We start from the raw sequence: 22,199 nt of genomic DNA on the forward strand, positions 1-22,199 counted from the left end.
GAAATAACAGTATTCTTTAAAAAACATGTAAACATGCAAGGGTAAAATATAATGGTGCCACAATGTGAAACAAAAACACACAATCAAGAAAATGAAAATGTACTAAAATTTAATCATTCATAAAAGCTGTAATTTAATTTGTGACAGTAAAACACAAGAAGCAATATTAGAGTTGTTTTAGTATATTATATATATTTCAGCTTTGAAATCCATAGAAATCAGTATCCCGGTTTTCCTATAAAAGACCCCACCATCCCTCCCCAAAGCATTATGCACAAAATGGTTTCTTAATTATAATATAATGGCAAGATGAAAGTTATAACAAACCCAAAAGTTTTAAATATAAAATGAAGTCACCATGACTCAAAAAGGTATTAGCCCCATTGAGTTCATTAAAGGGGATATATATCTCTCTATATATATATTTATAAAGAAAAACTAGAAATGGCTACATTTTAGTGCTTGACACAGGCATGACTAGGGAGAGGAGCTGGAAGAGAAATCAATCTGAAATTCATTGAAGCCATTAGAACTAGCAATATTTAACATCTGAAATGCATTCATGCTCTCATAATCATTCAGAATCGAGTCAAGTAGGTTTATTTTCACATCTGTCAGCGTCACTATTGCCAGGGGTGACACAACGTGTCTTATAGTCAGAGAGAAATAGCTAAATCATTGCCAGGGAACCTTGTGCAAACAGTATTGGAGATTCAAAGTCTTCACATAATACAGTATGTAAAACAGAAGGAGCCTCTTCAGATATGTTAAGTTAGGATTGGATATCTCTTTTTTACAATTTGGAATGCTGGCACTTTCCAACCAGGCAACAGTTCTTCATTCCTATAGTCTAGAAAGGAGAGAGAAAAACAAACAAACTGATAAGTGAATATAAAACAACTGCAAAGTCTAAAATAACATGTAAACCCAAGTGTAACAATTTTTTACTGAGGGTAAGTACAGTGTCAATTATTGTTAGACTATAGAGGACACAGGTTCCCTTTGAGAAAATACCACTTTGTTAGCTTTACGGCTGCATCTTTACATAACTATTGTCTCCTTATCTGCCTGTAATCTCAGTCAGGTCTCAGTTCTCATGTATGCGCTCGTCATCTCAGCTCTGACCCTGTGTTTATGCGGAGGGAGAAAGGCGTACTGGGCATGCACGAGAATTGCGACAGCCCAAGGAAAGGGCAAGAAACCAGGAGGCAGGGCCTGCTGCGGCTACAAGGAGATAGGAGATGTGCCCAGAACCCCACCCCTCTGACTGGAAGCGGACCATGAATACAAGTTAATTTTTCCGACTGCAGGCAGCAGTCTCAATTTATAAAGACAAGTCCAGCATACATGCCACCGGCATGGGCAGGTGTGTAGTCAATACTTTACTGCCCTGTACTCTGCGAATGGTACAGTGACATGCTAGTGCCAATCATTGAAAGACATTTTTGTGGTGGTTTTTGTTTTAACAATTTGTTTAAAAAAGGGGAAATTGTCTTCATGCTTCTACGGTCAATAGAAATTGACAACATAATTGGTGGTTTATCTGATCAATCATCTTAACACCTTCCACATAATTTATCTTTCATGACCAAGCGTGATGGTATCACCCAGTCACTCATCCTTAACCGGTTAAGGACCGGGCCCTCTCCTGTTTTTTCATGTCCATTTTTCACTCCCCACCTTCAAAAATCTATAACTTTTTTATTTTTACACGTAAAGAGCTCTGTGACGGCTTGTTTTCTGTGTAACAAATTGCACTTCATAGTGATGGTATTAAATATTCCATGCCATGTACTCGGAAGCGGAAAAAAAATTCCAAATGCAATGAAAATGGTGAAAAAACGCATTTGCGACATTTTCTTGTGGGCTTGGATATTACGTCTTTCACTGAGCGCCCCAAATGACATGTCTACTTTATTCATTGGGTCGGTACGATTAAGAGGATACCAAATTTGTATAGGTTTTATAAAGTTTTCATACATTTACAAAAATTAAAACCTCCTGTACAAAAATTATTTTTTTGATTTTGCCAAATTCTGGCGCTAATAACTTTTTTATACTTTTATGTACGGAGCTGTGGGTGGAGTCATTTTTTGCGAAATTTGATAATATTTTCAATTATATCATTTTTAGGACTGTACAACCTTTTGATCACTTTTTATAGATTTTTTTATATTTTTCCAAATGGCAAAAAAAGTGCCATTTTCGACTTTGGGCGCTATTTTCCGTTACGGGGTTAAACGCATTGAAAAAACGTTATCATATTTTGATAGATCGGGCATTTTCGAACGCGTTGATACCTGATGTGTTTATGATTTTTACTGTTTATTTATATTTATGTCAGTTCTAGGGAAAGGGGGGTGATTTGAAATTTTAGGTTTTTTTATTATAATTTTTTTTTTAACTTTTTTATTTTTATTTATCAGCACATTGTAATGAAGGGGTTAAAACAAAATAGCCTCGGGTCTTCGGAAGACCCGGGGCTACCATGGAGACGGAGCGCCGCTATCTTTTTGAGGCTGCCGGCAGCTTTGCCGGCAGCCATCGCTGCGAAGACACCCGCGATCGGTGCTAGCACCGATCGCGGATGTTACTGGTAAGCTTTTGCTGCAATATGCAGCAAAGACTTACCGGCTATGGAGAGGGCTCAGCCCGTGAGCCCTCTCCATGCAGCGCGACCCGAGCGCCGCCGTGAATACACGGCGGGCGGTCGCGAACCGGTTAAAGAGAACCAGTCAGGTAAATTAACCCCCTAAACTAAATATATTTTCATAAACTGCCATTAGAGAGCATTGCCTCTATCCCTTCATTGTCCCTCCCTCTACATGCCTTTTCATATGGGTCACCTAAAAGTCAACTATATCACTAACTTTTGGCGAGTGTGAGATGTGTGTATAAAATAGTGTTACAATCATGTTGGCGTACCATGGGGAGAATTTTATACCTACATAGTGTCAAAGGGAGGGAACATGTTCCAAAGCAACAGCAACTATTATAAAACGTAAACGACAAGTTAAGATTGTTTGTGGTTCTAGGGGTGAAATTGACCTGCTTTATGCTTCTATGTTTGGGTTTGAGCTCCATCACAACATTGTTCTCATGGTATATGCTATCATTTTAAACATTGATCAGTCTATCCGACAGTCATACATGGATGAAAGGGTGACACTTGAAAAACAGAACATTTTTGTATCACACAACAGGTATAGATACATTGGGAAATGTCCCCTATGCAGCATTTAATGATAAAACTTGATACAACAGCCATCACTGTGGAATGCCAAAAGCACAGGAGTGAAACCAATTAACATAAAAAGTAACATAAGTCATAAAACTGATCACTTCGTAATGAGCTTTCCGTATTGGTGGCAGAAGTGGGACACAGCATATCAGTATACAGGGGCGGGAATTTAATTTAATTAAAGTGGCCCTGGAAAAAAAAAGTTACAAAAATGGCCCCATTTTGTGGGCAGGGTCAAAACAAGTAGGCGTGATCATGTGATGTGGGTGGAGCTACTAAACTCCACATAAACTGTTAATAGATGGTCTAAATCAACATGTACAGCGCAGAGAAAGAGACTCATACTGCCTCCTTTATACAGGAATAAAGCTTCTTTTTTAAAATACAGGCGGTGCCCTACTTAAGGACGATCCCTAGTTAATGACTGACCCTTTATAGCAAAAGATTTTTTTTTGCAAAATTCAGACAAATTATAACCATGATAAAGATTCTCAAGAAATGAAAGCAAAGGAAACTATGAGAAGAGCAGCTTTCCCCCCTGAAATGCTGCAGATTTGCCTTTCAGTTTGTAGCAGACACAGCAATGAAGGCATTAATAAAGCTGATTTAGTAAAGATATCATAAAGGTGTAGACAGATTCCCTTTAATTGGAAAAAAGCAGAATGATCTTTTTTTTTACTAAACCTATGAAGCAAGCGTGAAGAGTCTTTGAGGTCGCGTAAAACTCACCTGGCTCAGACCTGCTGCTTGACTCATATCTAGAGCAGCAGACACGATGATTTCTTTTTAGGTTTCTTCTTTTCCACTGGTGTTTTTCTATTTATCTGCCTGACCAAGTCATAAAAGATCTGAAAGAGAAGATACTTTTTTCATCAAGAATCTGTACTACACACAACAAGCTTTCAATGTGTCATACAACATGTCATAGAAAAGAAATAAAAACTAAACAAAATTCCCCCAGCAATTTCGCTTTTTAAAGGTTGCCTGGGATCAAAAACATTTGTGGCCAGCAGTAAGTACCTTGTAAAATCCAACTCCTTTCTCTTTCCCCTCTTTACGGCGTGTGATTCTTGTCACATGAGAGCTGCACTGCTAAGTGATAGCTCCTGAGTGCCGAGTGTGGCCTTATTATCCCTGGACTATGGACTCGGGGCTATAGTCCCCTGAAAGCTGGGGCAACTGCTGGAGTCTGAGGTGAGCAATGACATCAGGGACATGTCTGCGAGACCTATATAAATACATGCCTACATATATCATGTATTTACATTATAGCTGCACTGCATGTCCAAGCACAGATCATTGATGTGTGCACACCCCGACAGTGATTCCAAATGTTCATGGTGCAACAGCAAATGCAACGCGTCTCATCACAAAGTGAATGTGACCAATAGAAGGCTTTGAGGCCATGAGGCAGGCGCAGTTTGTGTGGCTCTCACAGTCGAAACACAAGCTTGTGGGCATGAGGCCTCTCAATCTAAGATAAAAATAAAATTATCTATCTATATATGCCGTTTTTGCATTGAACCTGTTTCTACAGATCGTTTCCCTGCGTAATATAGCAACATATATGCTTAAATGTTATTCATTTGCTTTACTATACATTTTTTACTCCTACTTCAACAATGCTCAAAGGAATAGTTTTACATTCTGTCATACAATCTCAACTGAATTGTGCCACCATAAAGACACCTATAACCACTGCATATGCAGCTTCTGACCGTTTCTGTTCTTGGATTGTTAAAGGATAAAAAACCTCAATTGCTTCACTAGAACCCATACAGTCTATGGAATTTGTACAAATAAGGTTAATTAAAATTAACATTTGTAAATTCTTTATGCAATTAAAAAAAAAAATCAAAGTATGAAGGAAAAAAATAACAGTTCACCTTTTAATTTTTTTTTTTTTTTTTTTAATATTTTTATTAGAACCAAGGCATTACATTTTCATCAAGACAATTTGACATTCATCATATTTATATACAGTGCACATTGGTTCCATTTTTTCCATATTAAAACTTCAAAGCATCCTAAACCATAGGATGGCAACCACAACTTCAAAACTAAAACAATAACATTCGGCCTGGTAGGATACTTATCTTACTTTTACAATATTACATGTGAACTTGTAGTGTAAGATATTCTTTTATTTTCTCATTCTCTCTTTCCTAGACTATGTGTATATACATCATTCTTTATTCTGGTCTAAGTACACAGATTCCAGAACAACGTATTGTGGTGAGGCCTTGTAATGGTTAGTTTGAAACCAGAGTTTCCAATTTTTGTAAAATTTTTTCAGATTTCCTACCATAAAAGCTACTGATCTTTCCAATATACAATTGTTATTAACCCTATTGTATAATTCTCCAAAAGATGGTATTTTATCTGTTTTCCATAACGTTGCTATAAGAGATATTGCTGTAATAGTTATATGAAATATTACTACCCTTTTGTCTGGAGATAAATCTGCTAGTCCTGCCCCTAGTAATACCATAGCAGGTTTTAGGGATAATTTGTATTTCAAAATGTTTTCTATCATTTTTTCGATTTGTTGCCAGAAATTGGTTAGAACTGGGCATGTCCAAAATACATGTAATATTGTACCTGGAGCTTTTAAACACCTCCAGCGTTTGTTTGATGATGTTGGATATATTTTAGATAGTTTGCTGGGAGTATAATACCACCTATAGAGAATTTTCCTTCGCGTTTCTAGGTGCATTGTACACTTGGAAAGTGTGGTGGGTAGTCTAAAGATGTATTCCCAGTTTTCAGGTGTTAGAGTGAGATTCAAATCTCTTTCCCAATGCTTCACACATTGCATTTGTTCCATTGTGTGTATATTATCTAATGTATGGTATATCAGCGAAACACCTTTAGCATGTTTAGTGAGATGGAAGAATTTTGTTTCAAAAATAGTTTTATTGTCCCAACTAGACTTTGGAACTTTTGCTAAAAAATGTCTAATTCGTAGGTATTTGTAAAAATCGTTTTTAAGAACTTGATATTTTAAGCATACATCGGAAAAAGCCATTAGGTGATCTTTTTCCCAGATATTCTCAATTTTGTGAATGACTTTTTGTACCCATTCATTTACATCTAAGTCATCAACTAGATGGGCTAATGTGTCGTATGGCATATCCGTCATTTTTAACGAAAACGTCTTTTGATCTATTGAGTATTTTTTCCATATATTATATCCTGCCTTTGCTGTGGATAGTTTTGGGATATTGTCATGACCCTCTATTGCTAACGCCCATAATCTGGTGGTCATTGATGTCTTCATGTCCGCCTCATTCTCGATCTGCACCCAATGCTTCGTTGTCTTTTCCAAACACCAATATCTTGTTTGCTCTAAAATAGCTGCTTCATAATATTTGTTTATGTTTGGTAAGCCCAAACCCCCTTTAGCATGAGGTCTGTACAGTATGTTAGCTGCTACTCTCGGTTTGGTGTTTAGCCAAATATATTTGTTTAGGATACTTTGGAGTTTAAGGAGGAATTTTTTAGAGACGGGTATAGGAACGTTTCTAAACATATGTGTAATCTTTGGGAGGACCATCATCTTTATAGTAGCTATTCTGCCAATCCATGAAATCCAATGCCTAGAATATTCTTTTACTTCAGCTTCAATCTGAGGTATGAGGGCAGAGTAGTTAAGAGAGAAGAAGTTTATACTTGGGAAAGCTAATTTGATTCCCAGATATTGGATTTGACCATCTGCCCATACGTAAGGATATATGTCTTGGAGATAAGTTTTTGTTACCCCTGGTATATTCATTCCCATTATTAGAGATTTAGTTGCATTCAACTTATAGTAAGAAACTCTGCTAAACTGATTTAGTAATAAAGAGACTGCTGCTAAAGATTTTGCCGGTTGTGTAAGGGCTATAATAACATCGTCTGTAAACAATCCAATTTTGTGACATACCTTTCCTACTTTAATGCCTGAAATCGCTCTTGAAGCTCTTATGGCTTCTGCCAGCGGTTCCATTACCATTGTAAATATTAGCGGTGAGAGGGGGCACCCTTGCCGTGTCCCATTGGTAATTAGGAAGGGTTGGGAAGAATAACCTGACATGGAGACATATGCTGATGGACTGGTATATAACGCCATAATGCCTAGTACTGCTTTTTGTGGGAAACCAAATTTCTCTAACACTAGCCTTAAATACCCTTTCCTACTGTCGAACGCCTTCTCCGCATCTAGCGATAAAAGCAGAGAAGGCGTCCGACTTTTTTCCAATATTTCAATTAGATTAATAAACCTTCTAGTGCCATCAGAGGAAACTCTCCCCCTTACAAAGCCCACCTGGTCTCTGTGTATGAGCTCTGGCAAAAGGAGAGCCAATCTGTCTGCCATTATTCTGGCATATAGCTTTAGGTCAGTATTGAGTAATGAAATTGGGCGAAAGTTGCCCGGTTTGTCTGGGGTCTTGCCCGGTTTTGGGAGGGTAATTATGGAGGCAGCCAGCATTTCCTTGGGAATATATCCTGTATCTTGGATACTTTTAAACAATGTCTCTAGATGTGGAACTAACATAGATGCATGAGTCTTATAATATTCATTAGTTAGCCCGTCTGGCCCGGGGGCCTTATTTAATTTTAGGGACTTAATGGCATCCTTAATTTCTTCCTCTTTAATAGGTGCAGCCATATTTTCTGTTTGTACTTTTGAAAGTGTGGGAAGTTTTACTGATTTTAAAAATCTTTGCATTTCAGGTTCAGAGGGATGTACTGTAGATTCATCTGATTTCAAATTGTACAGATTCTGTGCTTCTCTCTTCTTTAGTTGGTTAGCTAATAATCTACTAGCCTTGTTCCCTAGTGCATACTGTCTAGCTTTCATCTTTTTCAATGCCTTTTCATATTTGTAGGAGTCCAGTTGTTTTAATTGGTTTTGCAGAATATTTATCATTTCCGCTCTATGCGAGCAGAACGCATTTTTATTTAGGGCACTAAGTAATGTAAGACCAGACAGTATGTGTAAACGCAATTCATCATTAGCTTTCTTGTTTGCTGCTGCTATATTTATAAAATGACCTCTTACATACATTTTATGGGCACACCACAATTTGGGGCCTATATTCTCAGGTGTTGAGTTTTCTGTAAAGAATTCGGAGATTGCTTTTTGCGTTTTATCTTGGAATTTTGGTATATGTAGTAAAAAGTTATTCAACCTCCAATGACTGGAACGAGCTTTAAAGTGCTGTTCCTCTATCTCTATATGTATCGGAGCATGGTCCGACCAACTTATCACGTCAATTCTTGATGACCCTATTCTACTAAAAAGTAAATGGTCCGCTAAGAAGAGGTCGATTCTAGAGTACATCTTGTGGGGATGAGAATAGAATGAAAAATCTTTTTCAGTCGGGTGTTGTAATCTCCACACATCCAGATAAGCTTCTTGGTGAGTTAGTTGGTATAATTCTGATGCTCTATCTGGGTCTGTAGGATTGGAGGTATCCACCGATGGCCACATTGGCATATTAAAGTCTCCTGCACATAAAACAGAGCCTTGTTTGTGTTTGTTAATTACTGCAAATAATTTTTAAAAAAATTTTGATTGTTTTTTGTTTGGTGCGTATACTGAGACAATTGTGTATATTGTGTTGTTAATTGTACATATCAATATTACGTATCTCCCCATTGTGTCTATTATCTTATCTATTATCGTGAATGCAACTGCTACCAAGACTCCTTTTTTCTTGTCTGTTGCAGGGGCAGCATAGATATTAGGAAACTGCTTGTGTTGTAATCGATATATGTCCCCTTGATTAAGATGTGTCTCCTGGGCACACAATATATCGGCTTTAGACTGTAATGCTCCCTTCCACATCCTTGCCCTCTTATATGGACTGTTTAGGCCCTTAACATTAATTGAGGTGATTCTAATTACCATATTTTAATAACGTGATGTGAAGTTTGTCTGTTTCCAGGATTGAGGTAATGCATTTTTTTGCACATGTATTCATGTTTAGCACATATGTGTTATTCTCTACCAGCCTTTGAACCTTAACATAATAGTAAAACTCAAAATTAACAGTGGTAAAAACAGTTACCAAACTAAAGTATAGTTTGATCCTATACCAGGATCTCTGGGGATAAGTAAACACGGATGCCAGACTCTCAGGACTAGCATTAAGACCGTGACCTGACCCCCTCTATACATTTTGACAATTTATCAAATGGTTAAATGCGAAGAAATGACATCCTGAGTGACCAGTATTAGGTCATCTATACAGAGAATAACCTTACAGTCATGCTTCCCTTACTGGGTGCCACTCTTCCTCAATATGTAAAGAAGCCGAACCGGTCTGGGCGCCCTCTGCTGGTAGCAAATCCCATTCTTTGAGGAGCTGTGTCAGTTTTGTGGCGATGTTATCACTATATGCTTGCCATCTTTAGAAATTATCATTTTTACGGGGAATCCCCATTTGTAGTTGATATGAGGAGCCCGTAGGATTTTTGCCGCCTCCTGAAATTCTCTCCTTTTTGCTAATGTTGTTGCAGATATGTCCGCGAATAAAGCAATGTCTTTGAATCTTTCAGGCAAATCTATATGGTTTCTTGCTTCCCTCATCAGCTTATCTTTAAAATGGTAAAAATGGAACCGGACTATGACATCCCTAGGGGTTGAAGCAGGTAGGGATTTGGCTTTAGGGAGCCTGTGTACCCGATCAATCAGCAGGTCAGCTTGCGGTGCTTCAGGTAAAATGGTCACAAAATAGTCCATTAGGAATTCCGATAGTGCCTCTGGTTTTATGGATTCTGGAATCCCACGGAATCGGACATTGTTATGTTGTGAATGATCAAGTTTTTTTTTTATTAATAAGCCATAAACCCTTGGGCACCTTTACTTATTACTGCAGTCAGATTGACTCCCACGAGTCATTGTTGAATGCAGTCACAGGTTCCTTCCCCTGAACTGCTAGTCCACACTGCAACCCAAGAATAGATGACTGTATGACTTGTGCAAGCGGCTGCATAACTCACACTAAGGGAAAAAAAGATATCAAAGAACGTGTTGTAGCTCTGTAGTGCCATATTTCTGCTCAATCTGTATTAGTGCTCTAATTTATGCAAAATGAAGAGACCAGTGCTTGAACTACAGTCCCTGCACCACTGTACACGGCTTTGGTTGGTGTTGCAGCTCATTCCCACTCACCCAGTGAAAATAGGCCTTGTGTAAAATAAATGCCACATCAAAAGCCTGGAGCAATAAGTGTTGGACCCCGGATGAGCTCCCAGAATACCCAATTCTGGGAGATCACCAATTGAGAAGAATAATACGTGCATTGATAACATAACGGGAAAATTAGGGAATGCACAAACTTGCCCATAATGTCACGTCATACACTTGAGACCACATTAACCATGCATATGCTGTCCGACCTAAATGTAACATCCCTCTCACCGTTCACCCTGACATTTGCAGACAGTGGGTGGTGCTTCTCACATATAGTCAACGCTCCAGTCACAATTTTCAGGTTTGGATGAGAATACCTTGCATGACCCTAGTGCCCCATAGACATATAGAAGAGAATGACTAGAATGACTCCTTATCTGCAGATTCTACTCAATTTTTGCCAAGCAAAGACAAAGATCTAAAAAAATACTCACCTCGTTTACGTTGATTTTAGATTTAGCAGAAGATTCTAAAAAGGCACAGTTATTCCACTGTCTGGCTAAATTTTGTCGCTGCTCTTTGCCAACTACCCGCTCATGTTCCAAATCACATTTATTGCCCACTAATATCATGGGAACCTAAGATGTGGAAAAACAACAATAGGGAAATGAGATTATAGAAAGAACATACAAATTTCACACATTACACCCATAATCTGCCAATCTTATTTTTTATCTTCAAAAATTTGTACCATCAAAGGTACCAATGGGGTCCCAGGATATAAGTCCCCATGATTTCTCTCCTCCAAAAGGACCTGTTGACATCCGCCATTGTGCTTTTCACCTATAGGACCCCATTTTCTTCAAACATTTATACCATCATAGGTACTAATGGGATCCCAGGTTTTAATCACAAGTCTTTCTCTTCCTAGATCAGGTTAGTTGCTCTTCATTATTGTGCTCTTCACCTGTAGGACCTGATTTTCTTCATATATTTATACCATCAATGGCATAAATAGGGTCCCAGGAATTTCAACACAATCTTCTTTCTTTCTAAAAGTGACCTATAATTGAATTTGTTAAATACAACCAAGTGCAAAATGAGCAGTGTTTGGCAAGAGCATGCAGGGCATAAGGCCTCCTAAAATAGTTAGAGGCATTAGACCAAGTCTAGTAGTGCTCATAAGAGATTGTAATACATAGACCTTTTGGGACCAATCCAGCTAAGGGAATAATGAACCCAAATATCTCTTTTTGAAAGAAAAAAATGACACAGTATGAATTCCAATCTCTGCCAAATGACTCTGAAATGGTATATCTGAATTTGGTTAAATAAATTAATCCATTTCAGTTGTTTTTTCTAAAATTATGAGAAATTGGTTAATGAGCACCTTGAAAAAATATTATGGCCTCCTCCAAATCCCCTACAGCCATCCGATCCATCGCCAAATAGGTGCGCCTTTGCCACTGACAACAGCGTTCCTCTTTAACCAATTTCCACATAACTTGGGAGAAAACCACACACAAATATACATTTCCTCATCTATGGTTTACAAACATTTATTTGCAAATAATTAACACTAATATTATTGAGACTGACCTGGTCTGATGACTAGAAATGGTGACATTTCTTCAAAGGTGATGCTGTTGATCATTGTGGTCTTCATCCATCGCACCCTTTTTTCTTTAAAAGTTTGTACCATCAAAGGTACCAATGGGGTCCCAGGATATAAGTCCCCATGATTTCTCTCCTCCAAAAGGACCTGTTGACATCCGCCATTATGCTTTTAATCTATAGGACCCCATTTTCTTCAAACATTTATACCATCATAGGTACTAATGGGATCCCAGGTTTTAATCACAAGTCTTTCTCTTCCCAGATCAGGTTAGTTGCTCTTCATTATTGTGCTCTTCACCTGTAGGACCTGATTTTCTCCATATATTTATACCATCAATGGCATAAATATGGTCCCTTGAATTTCAACACAATCTTCTTTCTTTCTAAAAGTGACCTATAATTGAATTTGTTAAATACAACCAAGTGCAAAATGAGCAGTGTTTGGCAAGAGCATGCAGGGCATAAGGCCTCCTAAAATAGTTAGAGGCATTAGACCAAATCCAGTAGTGCTCATAAGAGATTGTGATACATAGACCTTTTGGGACCAATCCAGCTAAGGGAATAATGAACCCAAGTATCTCTTTTTGAAAGAAAAAAATGACACAGTATGAATTCCAATCTCTGCCAAATGACTCTGAAATGGTACATCTGAATTTGGTTAAATAAATTAATCCATTTCAGTTGTTTTTTCTAAAATTATGAGAAATTGGTTAATGAGCACCTTAAAAAATATTATGGCCTCCTCCAAATCCCCTACAGCCATCCGATCCATCGCCAAATAGGTGCGCCTTTGCCACTGACAACAGCGTTCCTCTTTAACCAATTTCCACATAACTTGGGAGAAAACCACACATAAATATACATTTCATCATCTATGGTTTACAAACATTTATTTGCAAATAATTAACACTATTATTATTGAGACTGACCTGGTCTGATGACTTGAAATGGTGACATTTCTTCAAAGGTGATGCTGTTGATCATTGTGGTCTTCATCTATAGCACCCTTTTTTCTTCAAAAGTTTGTACCATCAAAGGTACCAATGGGGTCCCAGGATAGAAGTCCCCATGATTTCTCTCCTCAAAAAGGACCTGTTGACATCCGCCATTGTGCTTTTCACCTATAGGACCCCATTTTCTTCAAACATTTATACCATCATAGGTACTAATGGGATCCCAGGTTTTAATCACAAGTCTTTCTCTTCCCAGATCAGGTTAGTTGCTCTTCATTATTGTGCTCTTCACCTGTTGGACCTGATTTTCTTTATATATTTATACCATGAATGGCATAAATAGGGTCCCAGGAATTTCAACACAATCTTCTTTCTTTCTAAAAGTAACCTATAATTGAATTTGTTAAATACAACCAAGTGCAAAATGAGCAGTGTTTGGCAAGAGCATGCAGGGCATAAGGCCTCCTAAAATAGTTAGAGGCATTAGACCAAGTCCAGTAGTGCTCATAAGAGATTGTAATACATAGACCTTTTGGGACCAATCCAGCTAAGGGAATAATGAACCCAAATATCTCTTTTTGAAAGAAAAAGATGAGAAAGTATGAATTCCAATCCCTGCCAAATGACTCTGAAATGGTACATCTGAATTTGGTTAAATAAATTAATCCATTTCAGTTGTTTTTTCTAAAATTATGAGAAATTGGTTAATGAGCACCTTGAAAAAATATTATGGCCTCCTCCAAATCCCCTACAGCCATCCGATCCATCGCCAAATAGGTGCGCCTTTGCCACTGACAACAGCGTTCCTCTTTAACCAATTTCCACATAACTTGGGAGAAAACCACACACAAATATACATTTCCTCATCTATGGTTTACAAACATTTATTTGCAAATAATTAACACTATTATTATTGAGACTGACCTGGTCTGATGACTTGAAATGGTGACATTTCTTCAAAGGTGATGCTGTTGATCATTGTGGTCTTCATCCATCGCACCCTTTTTTCTTCAAAAGTTTGTACCATCAAAGGTACCAATGGGGTCCCAGGATATAAGTCCCCATGATTTCTCTCCTCCAAAAGGGCCTGTTGACATCCGCCATTGTGCTTTTCACCTATAGGACCCCATTTTCTTCAAACATTTATACCATCATAGGTACTAATGGGATCCCAGGTTTTAATCACAAGTCTTTCTCTTCCCAGATCAGGTTAGTTGCTCATCATTATTGTGCTCTTTACCTGTAGGACCTGATTTTCTTCATATATTTATACCATCAATGGCATATATAGGGTCCCTTGAATTTCAACACAATCTTCTTTCTTTCTAAAAGTGACCTATAATTGAATTTGTTAAATACAACCAAGTGCAAAATGAGCAGTGTTTGGCAAGAGCATGCAGGGCATAAGGCCACCTAAAATAGTTAGAGGCCCTAGAACAAGTCTAGTAGTGCTCATAAGAGATTGTAATACATAGACCTTTTGGGACCAATCCAGCTAAGGGAATAATGAACCCAAATATCTCTTTTTGAAAGAAAAAAATGACACAGTATGAATTCCAATCTCTGCCAAATGACTCTGAAATGGTATATCTGAATTTGGTTAAATAAATTAATCCATTTCAGTTGTTTTTTCTAAAATTATGAGAAATTGGTTAATGAGCACCTTGAAAAAATATTATGGCCTCCTCCAAATCCCCTACAGCCATCCGATCCATCGCCAAATAGGTGCGCCTTTGCCACTGACAACAGCATTCCTCATTAACCAATTTCCACATAACTTGGGAGAAAACCACACACAAATATACATTTCCTCATCTATGGTTTACAAACATTTATTTGTAAATAATTAACACTATTATTATTGAGACTGACCTGGTCTGATGACTTGAAATGGTGACATTTCTTCAAAGGTGATGCTGTTGATCATTGTGGTCTTCATCCATCGCACCCTTTCTTCTTCAAAAGTTTGTACCATCAAAGGTACCAATGGGGTCCCAGGATATAAGTCCCCATGATTTCTCTCCTCCAAAAGGACCTGTTGACATCCGCAATTATGCTTTTCACCTATAGGACCCCATTTTCTTCAAACATTTATACCATCATAGGTACTAATGGGATCCCAGGTTTTAATCACAAGTCTTTCTCTTCCCAGATCAGGTTAGTTGCTCTTCATTATTGTGCTCTTCACCTGTAGTACCTGATTTTCTTCATATATTTATACCATCAATGGCATAAATAGGGTCCCAGGAATTTCAACACAATCTTCTTTCTTTCTAAAAGTGACCTATAATTGAATTTGTTAAATACAACCAAGTGCAAAATGAGCAGTGTTTGGCAAGAGCATGCAGGGCATAAGGCCTCCTAAAATAGTTAGAGGCATTAGACCAAGTCCAGTAGTGCTCATAAGAGATTGTGATACATAGACCTTTTGGGACCAATCCAGCTAAGGGAATAATGAACCCAAATATCTCTTTTTGAAAGAAAAAAATGACAAAGTATGAATTCCAATCTCTGCCAAATGACTCTGAAATGGTACATCTGAATTTGGTTAAATAAATTAACCCATTTCAGTTGTTTTTTCTAAAATTATGAGAAATTGGTTAATGAGCACCTTGAAAAAATATTATGGCCTCCTCCAAATCCCCTACAGCCATCCGATCCATCGCCAAATAGGTGCGCCTTTGCCACTGACAACAGCGTTCCTCTTTAACCAATTTCCACATAACTTGGGAGAAAACCACACACAAATATACATTTCCTCATCTATGGTTTACAAACATTTATTTGCAAATAATTAACACTATTATTATTGAGACTGACCTGGTCTGATGACTTGAAATGGTGACATTTCTTCAAAGGTGATGCTGTTGATCATTGTGGTCTTCATCCATCGCACCCTTTTTTCTTCAAAAGTTTGTACCATCAAAGGTACCAATGGGGTCCCAGGATATAAGTCCCCATGATTTCTCTCCTCCAAAAGGGCCTGTTGACATCCGCCATTGTGCTTTTCACCTATAGGACCCCATTTTCTTCAAACATTTATACCATCATAGGTACTAATGGGATCCCAGGTTTTAATCACAAGTCTTTCTCTTCCCAGATCAGGTTAGTTGCTCTTCATTATTGTGCTCTTCACCTGTAGGACCTGATTTTCTTCATATATTTATACCATCAATGGCATAAATAGGGTCCCTTGAATTTCAACACAATCTTCTTTCTTTCTAAAAGTGACCTATAATTGAATTTGTTAAATACAACCAAGTGCAAAATGAGCAGTGTTTGGCAAGAGCATGCAGGGCATAAGGCCTCCTAAAATAGTTAGAGGCATTAGACCAAGTCCAGTAGTGCTCATAAGAGATTGTAATACATAGACCTTTTGGGACCAATCCAGCTAAGGGAATAATGAACCCAAATATCTCTTTTTGAAAGAAAAAAATGACAAAGTATGAATTCCAATCTCTGCCAAATGACTCTGAAATGGTACATCTGAATTTGGTTAAATAAATTAATCCATTTCAGTAGTTTTTTCTAAAATTATGAGAAATTGGTTAATGAGCACCTTGAAAAAATATTATGGCCTCCTCCAAATCCCCTACAGCCATCCGATCCATCGGCAAATAGGTGCGCCTTTACCACTGACAACAGCGTTCCTCTTTAACCAATTTCCACATAACTTGGGAGAAAACCACACACAAATATACATTTCCTCATCTATGGTTTACAAACATTTATTTGCAAATAATTAACACTATTATTATTGAGACTGACCTGGTCTAATCACTTGAAATTGTGACATTTCTTCAAAGGTGATGCTGTTGATCATTGTGGTCTTCATCCATCCCACCCTTTTTTCTTCAAAAGTTTGTACCATCAAAGGTACCAATGGGGTCCCAGGATATAAGTCCCCATGATTTCTCTCCTCCAAAAGGACCTGTTGACATCCGCCATTGTGCTTTTCACCTATAGGACCCCATTTTCTTCAATAATTTATACCAGCATAGGTACTAATGGGATCCCAGGTTTTAATCACAAGTCTTTCTCTTCCCAGATCAGGTTATTTGCTTATCATTATTGTGCTCTTCACCTGTAGGACCTGATTTTCTTCATATATTTATACCATCAATGGCATAAATAGGGTCCCAGGAATTTCAACACAATCTTCTTTCTTTCTTTCTAAAAGTGACCTATAATTGAATTTGTTAAATACAACCAAGTGCAAAATGAGCAGTGTTTGGCAAGAGCATGCAGGGCATAAGGCCTCCTAAAATAGTTAGAGGCATTAGACCAAGTCCAGTAGTGCTCATAAGAGATTGTAATACATAGACCTTTTGGGACCAATCCGGCTAAGGGAATAATGAACCCAAATATCTCTTTTTGAAAGAAAAAAATGACACAGTATGAATTCCAATCTCTGCCAAATGACTCTGAAATGGTACATCTGAATTTGGTTAAATAAATTAATCCATTTCAGTTGTTTTTTCTAAAATTATGAGAAATTGGTTAATGAGCACCTTGAAAAAATATTATGGCCTCCTCCAAATCCCCTATAGCCATCCGATCCATCGCCAATTAGGTGCGCCTTTGCCACTGACAACAGCGTTCCTCTTTAACCAATTTCCACATAACTTGGGAGAAAACCACACACAAATATACATTTCCTCATCTATGGTTTACAAACATTTATTTGCAAATAATTAACACTATTATTATTGAGACTGACCTGGTCTGATGACTTGAAATGGTGACATTTCTTCAAAGTTGATGCTGTTGATCATTGTGGTCTTCTTCCATCGCACCCTTTTTTCTTCAAAAGTTTGTACCATCAAAGGTACCAATGGGGTCCCAGGATATAAGTCCCCATGATTTCTCTCCTCCAAAAGGACCTGTTGACATCCGCCATTGTGCTTTTCACCTATAGGACCCCATTTTCTTCAAACATTTATACCATCATAGGTACTAATGGGATCCCAGGTTTTAATCACAAGTCTTTCTCTTCCCAGATCAGGTTAGTTGCTCTTCATTATTGTGCTCTTCACCTGTAGGACCTGATTTTCTTCATATATTTATACCATCAATGGCATAAATAGGGTCCCAGGAATTTCAACACAATCTTCTTTCTTTCTAAAAGTGACCTATAATTGAATTTGTTAAATACAACCAAGTGCAAAATGAGCAGTGTTTGGCAAGAGCATGCAGGGCATAAGGCCTCCTAAAATAGTTAGAGGCATTAGACCAAGTCCAGTAGTGCTCATAAGAGATTGTAATACATAGACCTTTTGGGACCAATCCAGCTAAGGGAATAATGAACCCAAGTATCTCTTTGTGAAATAAAAAAATGACAAAGTATGAATTCCAATCTCTGCCAAATGACTCTGAAATGGTACATCTGAATTTGGTTAAATAAATTAATCCATTTCAGTTGTTTTTTCTAAAATTATGAGAAATTGGTTAATGAGCACCTTGAAAAAATATTATGGCCTCCTCCAAATCCCCTACAGCCATCCGATCCATCGCCAAATAGGTGCGCCTTTGCCACTGACAACAGCGTTCCTCTTTAACCAATTTCCATATAACTTGGGAGAAAACCACACACAAATATACATTTCCTCATCTATGGTTTACAAACATTTATTTGCAAATAATTAACACTATTATTATTGAGACTGACCTGGTCTGATGACTTGAAATGGTGACATTTCTTCAAAGTTGATGCTGTTGATCATTGTGGTCTTCTTCCATCGCACCCTTTTTTCTTCAAAAGTTTGTACCATCAAAGGTACCAATGGGGTCCCAGGATATAAGTTCCCATGATTTCTCTCCTCCAAAAGGACCTGTTGACATCCGCCATTGTGATTTTCACCTATAGGACCCCATTTTCTTCAAACATTTATACCATCATAGGTACTAATGGGATCCCAGGTTTTAATCACAAGTCTTTCTCTTCCCAGATCAGGTTAGTTGCTCTTCATTATTGTGCTCTTCACCTGTAGGACCTGATTTTCTTCATATATTTATACCATCAATGGCATAAATAGGGTCCCAGGAATTTCAACACAATCTTCTTTCTTTCTAAAAGTGACCTATAATTGAATTTGTTAAATACAACCAAGTGCAAAATGAGCAGTGTTTGGCAAGAGCATGCAGGGCATAAGGCCTCCTAAAATAGTTAGAGGCATTAGACCAAGTCCAGTAGTGCTCATAAGAGATTGTAATACATAGACCTTTTGGGACCAATCCAGCTAAGGGAATAATGAACCCAAGTATCTCTTTGTGAAATAAAAAAATGACAAAGTATGAATTCCAATCTCTGCCAAATGACTCTGAAATGGTACATCTGAATTTGGTTAAATAAATTAATCCATTTCAGTTGTTTTTTCTAAAATTATGAGAAATTGGTTAATGAGCACCTTGAAAAAATATTATGGCCTCCTCCAAATCCCCTACAGCCATCCGATCCATCGCCAAATAGGTGCGCCTTTGCCACTGACAACAGCGTTCCTCTTTAACCAATTTCCACATAACTTGGGAGAAAACCACACACAAATATACATTTCCTCATCTATGGTTTACAAACATTTATTTGCAAATAATTAACACTAATATTATTGAGACTGACCTGGTCTGATGACTTGAAATGGTGACATTTCTTCAAAGGTGATGCTGTTGATCATTGTGGTCTTCATCCATCGCACCCTTTTTTCTTCAAAAGTTTGTACCATCAAAGGTACCAATGGGGTCCCAGGATAGAAGTCCCCATGATTTCTCTCCTCAAAAAGGACCTGTTGACATCCGCCATTGTGCTTTTAACCTATAGGACCCCATTTTCTTCAAACATTTATACCATCATAGGTACTAATGGGATCCCAGGTTTTAATCACAAGTCTTTCTCTTCCCAGATCAGGTTAGTTGCTCTTCATTATTGAGCTCTTCACCTGTAGGACCTGATTTTCTTCATATATTTATACCATCAATGGCATAAATAGGGTCCCAGGAATTTCAACACAATCTTCTTTCTTTCTAAAAGTGACCTATAATTGAATTTGTTAAATATAACCAATTCAAAATGAGCAGTGTTTGGCAAGAGCATGCAGGGCATAAGGCCTCCTAAAATAGTTAGAGGCATTAGACCAAGTCCAGTAGTGCTCATAAGAGATTGCAATACATAGACCTTTTGGGACCAATCCAGCTAAGGGAATAATAAACCCAAGTATCTCTTTGTGAAAGAAAAAAATGACAAAGTATGAATTCCAATCTCTGCCAAATGACTCTGAAATGGTACATCTGAATTTGGTTAAATAAATTAATCCATTTCAGTTGTTTTTTCTAAAATTATGAGAAATTGGTTAATGAGCACCTTGAAAAAATATTATGGCCTCCTCCAAATCCCCTACAGCCATCCGATCCATCGCCAAATAGGTGCGCCTTTGCCACTGACAACAGCGTTCCTCTTTAACCAATTTCCACATAACTTGGGAGAAAACCACACACAAATATACATTTCCTCATCTATGGTTTACAAACATTTATTTGCAAATAATTAACACTATTATTATTGAGACTGACCTGGTCTAATCACTTGAAATTGTGACATTTCTTCAAAGGTGATGCTGTTGATCATTGTGGTCTTCATCCATCCCACCCTTTTTTCTTCAAAAGTTTGTACCATCAAAGGTACCAATGGGGTCCCAGGATATAAGTCCCCATGATTTCTCTCCTCCAAAAGGACCTGTTGACATCCGCCATTGTGCTTTTCACCTATAGGACCCCATTTTCTTCAATAATTTATACCAGCATAGGTACTAATGGGATCCCAGGTTTTAATCACAAGTCTTTCTCTTCCCAGATCAGGTTATTTGCTTATCATTATTGTGCTCTTCACCTGTAGGACCTGATTTTCTTCATATATTTATACCATCAATGGCATAAATAGGGTCCCAGGAATTTCAACACAATCTTCTTTCTTTCTAAAAGTGACCTATAATTGAATTTGTTAAATACAACCAAGTGCAAAATGAGCAGTGTTTGGCAAGAGCATGCAGGGCATAAGGCCTCCTAAAATAGTTAGAGGCATTAGACCAAGTCCAGTAGTGCTCATAAGAGATTGTAATACATAGACCTTTTGGGACCAATCCAGCTAAGGGTATAATGAACCCAAATATCTCTTTTTGAAAGAAAAAAATGACACAGTATGAATTCCAATCTCTGCCAAATGACTCTGAAATGGTACATCTGAATTTGGTTAAATAAATTAATCCATTTCAGTTGTTTTTTCTAAAATTATGAGAAATTGGTTAATGAGCACCTTGAAAAAATATTATGGCCTCCTCCAAATCCCCTATAGCCATCCGATCCATCGCCAATTAGGTGCGCCTTTGCCACTGACAACAGCGTTCCTCTTTAACCAATTTCCACATAACTTGGGAGAAAACCACACACAAATATACATTTCCTCATCTATGGTTTACAAACATTTATTTGCAAATAATTAACACTATTATTATTGAGACTGACCTGGTCTGATGACTTGAAATGGTGACATTTCTTCAAAGTTGATGCTGTTGATCATTGTGGTCTTCTTCCATCGCACCCTTTTTTCTTCAAAAGTTTGTACCATCAAAGGTACCAATGGGGTCCCAGGATATAAGTCCCCATGATTTCTCTCCTCCAAAAGGACCTGTTGACATCCGCCATTGTGCTTTTCACCTATAGGACCCCATTTTCTTCAAACATTTATACCATCATAGGTACTAATGGGATCCCAGGTTTTAATCACAAGTCTTTCTCTTCCCAGATCAGGTTAGTTGCTCTTCATTATTGTGCTCTTCACCTGTAGGACCTGATTTTCTTCATATATTTATACCATCAATGGCATAAATAGGGTCCCAGGAATTTCAACACAATCTTCTTTCTTTCTAAAAGTGACCTATAATTCAATTTGTTAAATACAACCAAGTGCAAAATGAGCAGTGTTTGGCAAGAGCATGCAGGGCATAAGGCCTCCTAAAATAGTTAGAGGCATTAGACCAAGTCCAGTAGTGCTCATAAGAGATTGTAATACATAGACCTTTTGGGACCAATCCAGCTAAGGGAATAATGAACCCAAGTATCTCTTTGTGAAATAAAAAAATGACAAAGTATGAATTCCAATCTCTGCCAAATGACTCTGAAATGGTACATCTGAATTTGGTTAAATAAATTAATCCATTTCAGTTGTTTTTTCTAAAATTATGAGAAATTGGTTAATGAGCACCTTGAAAAAATATTA

The 22,199-nt window shown here is 37.6% G+C and overlaps 1 long non-coding RNA gene across 1 annotated transcript; it reads right to left on the reverse strand.

Annotated features, from left to right (window-relative positions):
• Positions 1 to 92: 92 nt before the first annotated feature.
• LOC140116690 (uncharacterized) lies at positions 93 to 11,016 on the reverse strand. Its single transcript, XR_011852912.1, has 3 exons — positions 10,859 to 11,016; positions 3,971 to 4,089; positions 93 to 850 (listed from the first exon to the last, which is right to left on the reverse strand). It is a non-coding gene; the product is annotated as an uncharacterized lncRNA (long non-coding RNA).
• Positions 11,017 to 22,199: the final 11,183 nt, after the last annotated feature.

The sequence above is a fragment of the Engystomops pustulosus genome, chromosome 2 (genome assembly GCF_040894005.1).
Source record: "Engystomops pustulosus chromosome 2, aEngPut4.maternal, whole genome shotgun sequence".
Lineage (NCBI taxonomy): Eukaryota > Metazoa > Chordata > Amphibia > Anura > Leptodactylidae > Engystomops > Engystomops pustulosus.